We start from the raw sequence: 13,422 nt of genomic DNA on the forward strand, positions 1-13,422 counted from the left end.
GAAAAGACACAAGTTAATATTAGACCCGGAGTGGCCTCGAAGCCTTATGCTCTGTCCACCATCCCACACTGCCTTGAATTGGTTGGCAGATATGATTTCTTTTTCCTTGTTTTTTTTTTTAATTGAAATATAGTTGACATACGATATTCCATGGGTTTTAGGTGTACTGCATCGTGATTAGATATCTATCTACGTTATGAAATACTCACCGTAAGTGGAGTTACCATCTGTCACCATAAAATGTTATTACGATATTATGGGCCCTACACTCCACGCTGTAGAGCCCACAGTTATTTTATAACTGCAAGTTTGGATCTCTTGGTCCCTTTTGCCTATTTTGCCCACTGCCGGACCTCCCTCGTCTCTGGCAACCACTAGTGGGTCCCCTGTATTTAGGAGTCTGTTTCTATTTTGTTCGCTCATTTGTTTGGTTTCGTTTTAGGCTCCACGTGTAAGTGAAATCATATAGTATTTGTGTTTCTCTGTCTGACTTACTTTTCTTAGCATAATCCCTTTAGGTTCGTCCATGTTGACCCAAATGGCAAGAGCTCACTCTTTTTTATGGCTCAGTAATATTCTGCTGTATACACACACCCTTCCTTCTTCGTCCATTCATCTGTCGATGGACGCTTAGGGTGTTTCCCTATCTCGCCTTTTGTAAATAATCTGCAATGAACATAGGGGCACATACATCTTTTTGAATTAGTGTTTTTGTTTTCTTTTTAAGTGTATTTATTTATTTGGAGAGAGAGAGAGATGGAGAGAGAGAGAGGACAAACAGGGGAGGGGTAGAGATAGAAGGACAGAGAGAATCCCAAGCAGGGTCCACACTATCAGCACAGAGCCTGATGTAGGGCTTGAGCTCATGAGCCATGAGATCATGACCTGCGCTGAAATCAAGAGTCAGACCCTTGACCGACTGAGCCACCCAGGCGTCCCTAGTGTTTTTGTTTTCTTCCGCTAAAGACCCAGAAGTGGGATTGCTGGATTATATAGTAATTCTATTTTTCACTTTTTTGAGGGACTTCCTCTTCTTTTCCAGAGTGGCTGCACCTGTTTACATTCCCACCAGGGTTCCCTTTTATGTACATCCTCCCCGATACTTGTTACTTCTTGTCCTTGTGATACTTGCCTTTCTGGACACATTTGAGGTGATATCTCATTATGGTTTTGATTTGCATTTCCCCGACGATGAGTGACGTTGAGCATCTCTTCATGTGTCTGTTGGCCATCTGGATGTCTTCTTTGGAAAAATGTCTATTCAGATCCTCTGCTCATGTTTTCATCGGATCGTTTGGGCTTTTTTTTTGGTGTTGAGTTGTATGAGCTTTTTAAAAATATATTTTGGATAGTCACCCCTTATTGGGTATATTGTTTGTAAATACCTTCTCCCATTCACGAAGTTGACTTTTTGCTTTGTTGTGCGAAAGCTTTTTTAGTTTGAGGTGGTCTCACTTCCGACACCGTTATTTCCGACGGTGGATTCTGGTGGACTTTGATGGAAAGTTTTGTGGACATGAACTTTATCTGAGCTGTCACTTGGACTCTTCTTTATTCCTAAGCCAGTGGTGTAGAACAGAGGTTAGCAACCTTTTTCTTAAAGGGTCAGACAGAACTTTAGGCTTTAAAGCTATCTGGTCTCTGTTACAACTGCTCATTCTTGTGATTGTAGCATGGACACAGCCATAGACAACATGCAGATGAATATGTGGGCTGGGATCGTGTTCCAATAAATCTTTCTTTATAAAAACAGGTGAACTCGGCCCCCGGGCCATAGTCTGTAGGTGCCGACTGTGGACTGAGAGAATGGTTCCCGGATCTCGGGCCGGGGTCACGACCTACTGGATTCTCAAGCTTCAGGAAATCAGTTCATCTCATTCATGAAATTGAGAGGGGCGCCCAGGTGGCTCAGTCGGTTGAGCGTCTGACTTGGGCTCAGGTCATGATCTCAAGGTTCGTGGGTTCGAACCCCACGTCGGGCTCTGTGCTGATGGCTCGGAGCCTGGAGCCTGCTTCGGATTCTGGGTCTCCCTCTCTGTCTGCCCCTCCCCCGATCATGCTCTGTCTCTCTCTGATTCTCAAAAACAAATCAACATTAAAGATTAAAAAAAAAAAAGAAATTGAGATAAGGATGTGTGAGAATCAAATAACTGAATATGTAAGTGACTTAGAATTTCTCAAAACGGAAAGTATTATCGTATGCCGCCCTTCAAGGTTTTTAAATTAGAACCCACATTGATTTTAGCACAACAAACTCAAGTCTAGGCAAGCCTGCAGACTCTGAGATCTCAAAGGAAAGAGCTCCGTGTTTTGGATGAGATCCTATTGATTTTCTGAACACAGTACATTCACTGAGTACCAATTATGCGTCAGACGTGGGGCGACAATGGAAGGCGCTGATGCCATGCCGAGCTCTGTGATAATGTTTGAGTTTGAGGGAGTACCTATTTGGGTTATCGGCGAAAAAAAAAAAAAAACCTTTCAGACAAAACAATTATTTTAATTTAGTGCTTTTGTGTTTCCAAACCAATCCACTAAGATGTGACTCTGAGGTCCTTAAGTACAATTCACATCTGAACTTGACTCCAGTTGGATTTGGTCAGTATAGTGTAACCACCAGGGTATTAATTGAAGCACGAGGAAATACCTCTGGTCAGTTTCATTACCTAATGGCACTTTGGTTTTCTAATGCATCTTACTAAAGAGCTGTTGCATATGCATAGACTAGTCCAGATTTTACAAGGAAGAGTTTATGCTGATTAAAAAACAAAAACAAAACTGGCCATATTCTCCTTAGGCTTCAAGAACTTATTTTTCCTATTAGTTTTCCCACACATGACTGTACTTTAAAATAATGGCTGGATTTCATTGAACACTATTAGTGTTTTTTGTTGTTGTTTGTCTATAAAATTTAAAATCCTCTGCTGGTTTAATGTATATGTCTGAGTTGAGTTCCCGAATATTACTGACTATAAAAGACGCATTCCCTCAAATGTTAAATAATTTCTTTAAAATGTGGTGGTTGTGGGGTGCCCGGATGGCTCAGTGGGTTGAGCGTCCGACTTCAGCTCAGGTCATGATCTCACCATTCATGGGTTCGAGCCCTGCGTCAGGCTCTGTGCTGATGGCTCAGAGCCTGGAGCCTGCTTCCAATTCTGTGTCTCCCTCTCTCTCTCTGCCCCTCCCCTGCTCGCGCTCTGTCTCTATCTCTCAAAAATAAATATTAGCAAAAATTTTTTAAAAATAAAAAATGGTGACTTTATGCTAGGCATAACATTTTGTTTTCCTTACCCTGACTTCCTTTAAGAATTAAGTGTACCCTTTGCTAATTCAATTACTCAGTATCGACTCTAAACTTTCTGTTTAAAACCTGATTTGATGAAAAGCCATTTGAAATGTTAGTTCGTATTGTTCTCTCAGAGTGTGGGAGCACTGATATTCCATGCCTGATACATGATCTGGTTCCACAGGGTTTTATTTTTGTTTTAAAACATATTGAAAGCACAGTCTAAAATAAGAATACTTTGAACTGTAATCATATCAATTTATTAAGTACCGACTGAGTTCCATTCAAATTTATGAGGGGGAGAAAAAAGGAAGAAAGAAATAACCAAGTCCTAACCCAATAGAAAGAAATTGTGAAAAGACCTTTTTTTTTTTTTTCAAAGTTGGCCCTTGTTCAAGCTACATATGGTCACATAATCTTTTAAAAAGCACAACTCAAGTCTCAATTTAATTATGTAATAGCATAAATGGAATTACACTGCTGATGAAGTTCAGTGCTTAAGCATCAGCACAGCAGGCTGGCTGAGTGACCCTGACTCAGTGCGCTTGGCCATTGAGGCAGCCCGGGGCACCTCCACGTCTTACCTCCCCTAAGCTAAATCGCGGTCACTGGGCTGGATGGATCCTTCACATTCATGGCCTTCCAGTTACCTTGTAAACACGATCGTAATGCAAAGTCAACGACCGCTTAACAGGACGACCTTCTGTACGCGTTCTCCTTTTTGTATTTTTTGGGTCCCAGGGATGAGCTGATGGAAGAGCCTTGGCTTTCCTAGAAGACTTCTAGCTTGAACTCTGGGTAGACTGAGCAAACGTTCTACTGAGCAAGTCTGCTTGGGCTCTGTACTGCTCTCACTGTCCGCCGTGCTGGCCAGCCTCCATATTGCTAATAATCTGCAGGGAACACGAAAGGCTTTCAGTTCAGCTTTTCTCCTTTAACAGAGGAAGCAGCGAAAATATGAGTGAATACCTTTGGCTATGGGTCATACCCTTGGTGGCTTGAGCTGGGGCCTGGCTCTTCTGATGTCAGCCACGGCCTTTAGATCAACACCATCCTTTGGTGGGCACATCCACCAAGCTAGACCCCCTCCTCTCGTGGCGCTGTCCACATAGGCGTCCATCAGGGCACACATCACAGTGTCTTTGTGTTTCCCAGTAGCGTTGGAACTCTTCAAGGGATTGCGTTTTATTCTCTGTATGCTCAGCACCTAGAACAGGGTCTATTGCATATTTATAAAGGGCACTGTAACCAGAGAATTGCCTCTACACAATGACAGATCTTGATTCTTTATATTTACTAGCTCACAGAGATTTGTTTTGTCAATGTTTTTATTTATTTTTGAGAAAGAGAGAGAGAGGAGACATGGGGGAAGAGCGGAGAGAGAGGGAGACACAGAATCCAAAGCAGGCTCCGGGCTCTGAGCTGTCAGCCCAGAGCCTGACACAGGGCTCCAACTCATGAACTGCAAGATCATGGCCTGAGCTGAAGTCTGACGCTTGATCGACTGAGCACCACCCCCCCCCCCGCCCCGTGCCCCCGGAGATTTCTTTTTTCAGATAAGAAAACAGACCCAACAAAGTTGGATAATCTACCGAGGTTCCCATTACCGCTAAGTGGCAAGACGGGATTTGGACCTAAATCTGTCTCCCAGACCCAAGCTCTTTGGATCCTACCCCGAAATAAGGAACGTAAGGTAAAAAAAAAAAATGATAGGTTCCCACAGAAACCGTATTTGAAGTGCCGTGAGACTTGGGGAAGGAATCACCACCAGCCTGAAAAATCCCTTGGCCCGTCTGCCCTCCAGGACTCTCAAATAACATCCGAGTCCAAAAGTGTGCTCCCCTGCTCGTTTTCCAGTGGGAGTCGGTCCATGGCAGTGTGCTGCACCTCTGTGCCGTTAGACCTGAGAGCCATAGGAGATTAGCCTTGAGAATTTCAGTGGGGGAGGAGGGCACCACGGCCCGGTTAATCAGAAAGCAGGCCAAGGTGCTCCCAGTAAGCCCCCAATAGCTGTGCTAATGCAAGGCAGGCAATAACCCATATAGCCTCTTAGTGGTGGCTAAATCCAACCATGGCTCATGCAGCGAGCCACCTCCCAGAAAGCCACTTGTTGGTCACAGCGCCGTCCCCTGCCTGCCACCATGTGTCACTCTGTCTCATCAGAACCACTCAGCTGCTCCTTAAAACTTGCGAAGCTACTCTTTGATCGCTCAAACCATTCGGCCAAAGGCGTGCTTACGGGTCATTAGCTACAATGCCAACTTGCATTGTCTATGAAAAACTAGATCTGGGGTGATATTTCTGGCCTTTGAAACCGACATGTGATGGAGGGTGATGACGGAGATGCTTTCTCACAACTTGCTAACTTGCTCCCATTAGAAAGAAGCCTTCTGGGGGTGGCTGGGTGACTCAGTTGGTTAAGTGTCCAACTCTTGATTTCGGCTCTGGTCGTGATCTCGCAGTTCATATGTTCGAGCCCTGTGTCGGGCTCTGCTTTGACAGTGCAGAGCCTGCTTGGGATTCTCTGCGTCCCTCTTCTACTCGCGCTCTCTCTGTCTTTCAAAGCAAATCAATAAATTTTTTTTAACGTTTATTTATTTTTGAGACAGAGAGAGACAGAGCATGAACGGGGGAGGGTCAGAGAGAGAGGGAGACACAGAATCGGAAACAGGCTCCAGGCTCTGAGCGGTCAGCACAGAGCCCGACGCGGGGCTCGAACTCGCGGACCGCAAGATCATGACCTGAGCCGAAGTCCGCCGCTTAACCGACTGAGCCACCCAGGCGCCCCTCAAAACAAATAAATAAACTTAAAAAAAAAAAAAAAGCAATCTTCTGGTTCAAATAACATGGTAACTTACAGGGTCACCATTTTTTTGTGTTTCCTATTCTATTACCTTGCCTTGAAAAAAAAAATCTGTGGGGGCACCTGGGTGGCTCAGTCGGTTGAGCGGCCGACTTCGGCTCAGGTCACGATCTCGCGGTCCGTGAGTTCGAGCCCCGCGTTGGGCTCTGTGCTGACAGCTCAGAGCCTGGAGCCTGCTTCAGATTCTGTGTCTCCCTCTCTCTCTGACCCTCCCCCATTCATGCTCTGTCTCTCTCTGTCTCAAAAATAAATAAACGTTAAAAGAAAAAATAAAAGAAAAAAAATCTGTGCTTCTTACTTTTGCAAAAAAAAATCCTTTTAGAAATCGAAAGTTATCCTTTTTTTTTCATTTTAAATAGGATAGTAAGAAGGAATAACTCATCATGCTTCCCTTTTTGCTTTGATTGCCAGGAAGCTCTAAACCAAAATCTGTTTTTCCTTGCACACGTTTTCCCCTAGTTCGATTGAATCACCATAATCGTTACCCATCACCCCATTATTACCCAGCATTGTTCTTTTTCTGTTCTTTTACCGTTTCTGTCCTTTTTTGGGGGAAAGATACCTAATTTCTTTTTGAAAAGCAGAGGAGTATAAATAATTGAATCATTCTTAACCCCAATACACACTGCAGATAAATGTAGCCTTTCAAAAATGATTCTTCCCTTCACCCTGCCATTCTGAAATTCCCGATGGCACATCCTTCATATGAGCAGAGAACCACTGATGCTATACCTTGCATTTGGCCTCCAGCCTAGACCTCAGACACAGAAGCTGACTTAGGGCCTCTCTTCGGGTACTCGGGAGGATCAATGTTATTGCCACTGGCAGCTCCCCAGCCCCTCCCACAGCCTCCTTCCAACAGGTTACAGGATCAAGATACTCTGATGCTTGTTATCACTTATTATGGTTGACATACAACCGTCCCAGAATAACATCTATTTTAACGTCTGAATTATTTTTTTCTAAAATTAATGGGCAAGATCCTAAAACTCTCCTTATTACAAAAGACAATGTGATTAATCACAAATAAAACCCCTCTGAGCATAAACGAATAAGGTTTGAGCCACTTCGAGTTATTTTTCCTGTCTGATAAAACCATTATCACATTTACAGCTTTTACAATGCTGAACCACATTCCTTTGATCATCTTATAAAATTAATTGATCTTGCTTATCTATTGTTCTATTTTAAATCATTTAATTGAGGATATTAAGAGAAGTAATGGTAACAACTGAGGCGTTTATTAGGCACTGATGTTCAAACCTGCAGTGTGATGTTCATCATCTGAATTTCTCTATCACCAAATTCTATTCTTGTGGGAATTTACATATAGAACACCTCCAGCCACAAATAATTTGCTGTTGCCTGACGTTCTGAAGGACAGACGTACGCTGTGGCAAATCACTGCGGCTATACTTAATTTTAATTATTCTTTTAAATCAGATAGATACCCTGCAGTGAAATTCTTATAATTACATAGAACTTAAAAGTTTCTAAAAGCCTTCATTTCAACTTCAAATCTAAATGCAAATGAATGCAGGAAAGAGTCTCCCTCCCCCACCCTCCCTCGCCAAAATTATGAAGGAATTCTCTGAAAGCTTAGGTTGATCGGGAAACCTATATTGTGGCTCCAAAGAGGCCCTTCAGGCCCCGAGGCCATTCCCTTCTGCACTGCCTGGCCAGGGTCACCTGCTGGAGAGTCTGGAAGCCCCAGTTTCCCCAAATGACAGGTGGATGCATTCAGAGAAGTGGTCCCAGGGAACAGGATGGTGGAATTGACGGGCAGGACGGGGACAGGGAGGGAGCCCATTAAAGGTACGTTAACGAACCAGTCAAACTGGGGCTTGAGCCTGCTGGAGAGCACTGGGAGTCAGTGTCGAATGCGGTGGGTCTCAGAGTTATCCCATCTGACGGGCGAGGGAGCTGAGGTACTTATCCTTCACTCCAATCAGTCATTAACAGGGCTCGCTTCCAAAGAGGGTCAACTCCCCGGCACGGAAGTCCTTGAGTGTGAGCCCCGTGGGTGCCTCAGCCCGAGAAAGACCCCAGGGAGAGGGCCCCAGCTGCTAAGGATCCCTGAGGGACCTAAAGAAATAAGGGACCAGGGGCACTATCTCCGGGGTAGGAAACATCTTTACCATAGGGAAGTTGCTGCTCAGCAAAGTCAAGGAACTTTCCCAAGGCAGCACAGCAAGAAACAATGTAGTCCGAATGCACCCCGTCTCCAGAGCTTGGGCCCTTAACCGGGAAACCTGCCAGATGCGGTACCAATGCCGACCTCCTCCCTCGTGTTCCCGGTGCGCCTCCCAGCTAGGGCGCTCCCGTGTCGTCCTGGCGACTCAGGACCCAGCTTCCTGGCTCCCCTGAAGCTCCTCCAGAATCGGGACCACTCCCACCTCAAGCCTTCACCGAATTCCTGCACCGCCTTCCATCTGATCTCTGCGATCGGACAGGAAACCCCAGTGTCGTCTCCGGTCACTGACCCAGGGGGGTACAGTCCCAAGGGCAGGAAAAAGCATTTGGCAGACAGAACCACAACCTGCCAGACCAAGTTCTCATCCAAAAAGAAGCAAAGTGGCATTAAACATTTTTTTTAACGTTGATTTAGTTTTGAGAGACAGAGGGTCAGCAGGGGAGGGGCAGGGAGAGAGGGAGACACAGAATTCGAAGCAGGCTCCAGGCTCCCAGCTGTCAGCCCAGAGCCCGACGCGGGGCTCGAACTCACAAACCGCGAGGTCGTGACCTGAGCCGAAGTCGGACAGTTAACCGACTGAGCCACCCGGGTGCCCCTAAACGTATTTTGAGAATACGTTCAAGTCAAAGTTTCAGAAGGCATTGGTTTCTGGCGGGGGGGGGCGCCAGAGCTTCTTTGCCTTTAAAGACTGCTCTGGAAGATGATGACAATGGCTGTGACCTCAAGGTGCCCCAAGAATGATTTGCCCTCAACTTATACGCCATAGATCCCTATTGAAGTTTTCAGACTTGCTCATGTTGATTTGAAATTTTAATGTCCTCTGTACCTAATATCATCTTACTGTTTTCCTAATCCCCCCAAAAAGGTTTGCCTCTTTGCAAACGATCACGGTTCTTAAGGATACATTTTCCTGGACCGTCTCCCCCTCAAAGTTCATGCAAAATTCTCTCGGTAGGACACCGTAGGTCTCCGTGATGTGCACTCAAAAGTCTTCAGGGGCAGATAGGTTACGAGAGCAAGTGAGGTGACCCAGGTAAGGTCGAGGACAAATTGGAGGTCACAGCACGGTGGTGCCTTCCATTGTTGAGGGACACCCGGAAACGCATCGTGTGAAAATCTCCCAGATGCTCAGTATTGCCAAGTGACTTCATTACATTTTCATGGTAATGCAGGCTCAATCCATACACGCGTGTGAGCTGCGGGGACCGAGCCCAGGGGCCACCAGAACACGGAATGTGGCTCGCAGGCCGTTTGTGGTCGTGTTCTTTCGGCCCGTGAACGCGTCACAGATCAACGGGGACAAGAGTTTCAAGTCTTGAAATCTACACGTGAAACCAACGCTGTGGCCGCAAAGGGTTCCTACACTTCTTTTGCGGTGTTCAGGTTTCCCTTCCCCAAACCGTAGGCACCTAAAGCAGACTTGTGCCCGCCAACTGAGTGGCTCTTTCATCCACCGGAGATGGGTGGGCACCTGCCGTGTGCCAGGCACTCTCTAGACACCGGGGGAAACAACGGTAAACAGCCAGACCAAACTTCTCTGCCTTCGTGGCACTTCCTTGGTCGGGACGGTGATACCCACCACACCTGGGTGACTAGGAGCCGGGGCAGGTGATGGACTAAACGCATCGAAAGGACCGATGTCCCCTGGTGCTGAGCTCGGTGTGGCCGGGCTCTGCCTGCTGCCCAGCCCGCCTTCGCCTTCCCCTTCCCCTTCGAAACCGGGAGCCTCACCGTCATTTCTGGAGCCTCACGTTTGCCTTCAAGTAGCTGTAACCCAAGCCAGATTGAATACAAGCCCCAGCACCTTCCCGGCTTCGTCTCTGCCCGCCCCGTGGAGCCGCGCGCGGCAACTGTGATTGTTTCACTGAAAACCATTTAGCAGACGAAATATCTCCCCGCAAAGAGCGCTCGTCCCTTGACCTGTCCTTTCAGGCTGAAGTCAGCGGGAGATGCGCACGGGGCGCGGGTGTTATTTGACAAGCGTTACATCTCCTACAACAGCAGAGACACAACCTTAAAGCTCATTGCCTGGTGCCATTTTGAACCCGGGGTGCCGGCGAGATGGCATTAGGGGGTAATAAGAAAGCTGATAGCTCACAGCGGAGACGCGGGGTGGTGGGGGGGTGCACAGACAGCAAAACAGCAGAGCAGTGCTTTGCTGTGATTTTGATCATAACCCGAACAGGGGACTCAGACACTCATTTTGCTCCAGACGCGCACGGACGGCACTCGAGTTCCGGGCTGCGCTGCGGCTGTAAGAGCCAGGGCATCTCGGTGACACGCAGCAAACCAGAAGGAGTCCCTCTGCCCAGCCCCCCTTCCGCATCGTTGCAGAACTAACACAAACTCACGGACACGCGCAGTAGAAGCGGTCAAGGGGTAGTGTTCTTGCCGGAAGGAATTCGATGAAGTGGGGGCGGAGGCAGGCCTGCTTTCCTCACGGAAAACGCTGGAAGGGGCCATAGTACTGGAGGAGGGTCAGGATATCAGAGCGCAAGTTTTAGCTCCGCCCAAGCCGCGCAAGTGGAAGGCACTCTGGCTTGGTTGGTGCGCGGGGGGGTGGGGGGCCCGGGGGGGGTGGTCTCCTCCAGCTGCCATAGGCTGCCCAGGCGTCACCCCTGCTGTGGAATACAGAGCCTTAGTAAACAGCTCCACTGGAGGCCCATTTTACAGGCCAGGAGGCAGAGGCCCAAGGAAGTGAAGTGCTTCCCCTAAAGTCACACATCAAGCATCTCCTCGGTGCCAAGCAGTGCCCTACGTGCTGAATCCGGAGGGGACGAGGCCCTGGACCTAGTGAGGAAGCATACGGCATCACTGCTACATGGAGTAGAGACCCAGCAGGGTGAGGGGAAGCCCACGGGTGCGGGAGATGAGCTTCACGATGCCGAGAGCAGATCCAGAGCCCTCCGAATATATACGTTCCTGGGGTTTAGGGCATCCCAGTTAGAAGTTTTTTCAGTTGTGAGTGACAGGGAATACAACTCAAACTGCTTAACAAGTTAATAATTTTTAAGCGTGTTCTCATAGTTAAAACATGAAGAGTTCCTCCACCTTCAGGCCTGGCTTGATCCAGTGGCTCAAACAATGTCATGAAGATTCAGCGTCTCATCACCTCTTATTAACATTTCCGTCCGCCTTGGCTTCACTTGCAGGTAGATTTTCTCCATGTGACGGGTCCCCAGCCAGCCCAGATTCATTCTTCATAGCTCTATGTTTGACAGAAAGAGAAAGCTTCTTTTCCCCAAGCAGCTTAAACAAAATCCCCAGGCCTGACTCTCATTGGCCCAAATGCGGTAACATGCGTATCTCTGAACCAATCACCTTGGCCAGAGACATGAGGTTATCTGATTGGCCAACTCAAAACACAGTCTGGGAGTGGAGTCCACACTACCCAAACCACATTGGCTGAGACTATGGGAAGGGCAGTTACCCGGGAGGACGATCCAGACGGTTGTCCTGGGGCTGACCCAGTTAAGAAACAAAGATATCCCTCAGAGCGGGCTGGCCTTTGACGACAAAGCTAAGACCCTCCACCTCTATTTCCAGGCTTTGCAAGTACTGAGTTGCATAAAATCATAATCGCCCCGGACGCCTCGGCCACGTACCATTTCCTGCCCCGCGAGGCGGCTCTTCCCCCCTCTCTGGATCATAGTCTGGATCGCTTGCCTTTCTCCCCCTTGCAGACGCCGGACGGCAGGAGGCGGATTAAGGGGTCAAGAACAAGCCCCGGGCCCCGGCCCAGGCGGGGGAGGCCCTCACTTGCTGCCTGGGGCGCCGGGTTTCCTTGCGGAAGCGCAAGCCCTTCAACTACAGCTCCTGTCGGGTATTCAGTGAGAACGGCTCCAGGACGGCTCTTGTCCTCAGTTTCTCCTGTTGGAGAGAAAGGAGCAGGCGGGGCGGCCGCGGGAGAAACGCCGTGTGGGTTCACACTGGAGAGTGTCCAGTTTCCCACCAAGTTCGAAATAAACAGCGCTTGGGCACGAGGCTCCATCAGCTCCAGAGGTGGGTCTTCTGATGGATTCATCCTGCTCAGCACAAAGACGCGCACTGTTCTTGGGTTCTGCAGATGACGGGCTGTTCTCAGGCACGAGTCTGAACACGCACCCCCGGGGCTTGGAAAATCTGCTTCCCCCCGGGGCCGGTGGCTCCCTCATGACCGGCCTCATGGGTCTGTGAGAAGTCTGGCCGGGCCTGGACGACGGGGAATTTGAGCGTGAGGGTAACTAACTGGCTTCTGGGGGGCTGGGGCCGGCAGAGGGATCGGGGATCTGGGGTCTTTCAGGGGTCCCAGGGCGCAGGCTTGGACGGCGGGGAGCGGGGGACAGAGGCCAGGGGGGACAAGCAGAAGAGAGGCGTATTGGCCCCTTAGACCCCAAGGGAGGAGGGTGGGCAGTGTTCCCTAGGTAGTTCAAACCACACACACACACACACACACACACACACACAATAAAAAAAGGTGACCTATCTAGATGGACTTCTTGGCCGCTCCATGGACAAACTTCCCCATGGTACCGTAACAGCAAAAATATTTGCCTCTGGGGGTGTCTACCTCTGGGAGCATCTCTGCTCTTCCGGGAGCTGCCGACTCCTAATTTTACCAGCAGATTGCAGGGGGGAGGGGTCCTGAGTCCAGGGATGAATGCTGCTTGACTCTTTACCTCCCTCTTACTCCTGGAGCTTAAACTGGGAGTCGGCGTTACCCACGCTCCCGCAATCCGCAGGGTCTCTTGGCCCTGGTTTTCAGCGAGAGGGATGGGTCGATATTGGCTCAGCCAGTTTTGGGGGAAGGGCACCCTCTGTGCTGGGAGCTGGGAGGTGTTCAGAGTCAGAGGTCCCCAAAGAGCTCTTGTCGAATGGCTATGAGAACCTCCGGCCTCCTACTCGCGCCATTGTGCAGACAGTGGGGGTGGGGGTGGGGGAGCGGTTTCCAAGGAGGGGGCCCGAGTCGGGAGGGAGGAAGCAGTGGCAGAAAGGACTTGAACTGGGCCTTGAGCCCCTTGACACAGGATGACGATACATGCTCCCACAGCGTTCACGCCCCGCCCGGAACCGGTCCAAGTGTTTGCATCCGTGAAATCA

General features: G+C 48.8%; 1 non-coding gene across 1 annotated transcript; it reads left to right on the top strand.

Moving 5' to 3' along the window:
• The first annotated feature begins 1,897 nt into the window (after positions 1-1,897).
• TRNAP-UGG (transfer RNA proline (anticodon UGG)) lies at positions 1,898-1,982 on the top strand. Its single transcript has one exon. It is a non-coding gene; the product is annotated as a tRNA-Pro (tRNA).
• Positions 1,983-13,422: the final 11,440 nt, after the last annotated feature.

Source organism: Herpailurus yagouaroundi, unplaced genomic scaffold, assembly GCF_014898765.1.
Source record: "Herpailurus yagouaroundi ecotype Mexico unplaced genomic scaffold, PumYag 190, whole genome shotgun sequence".
Lineage (NCBI taxonomy): Eukaryota > Metazoa > Chordata > Mammalia > Carnivora > Felidae > Herpailurus > Herpailurus yagouaroundi.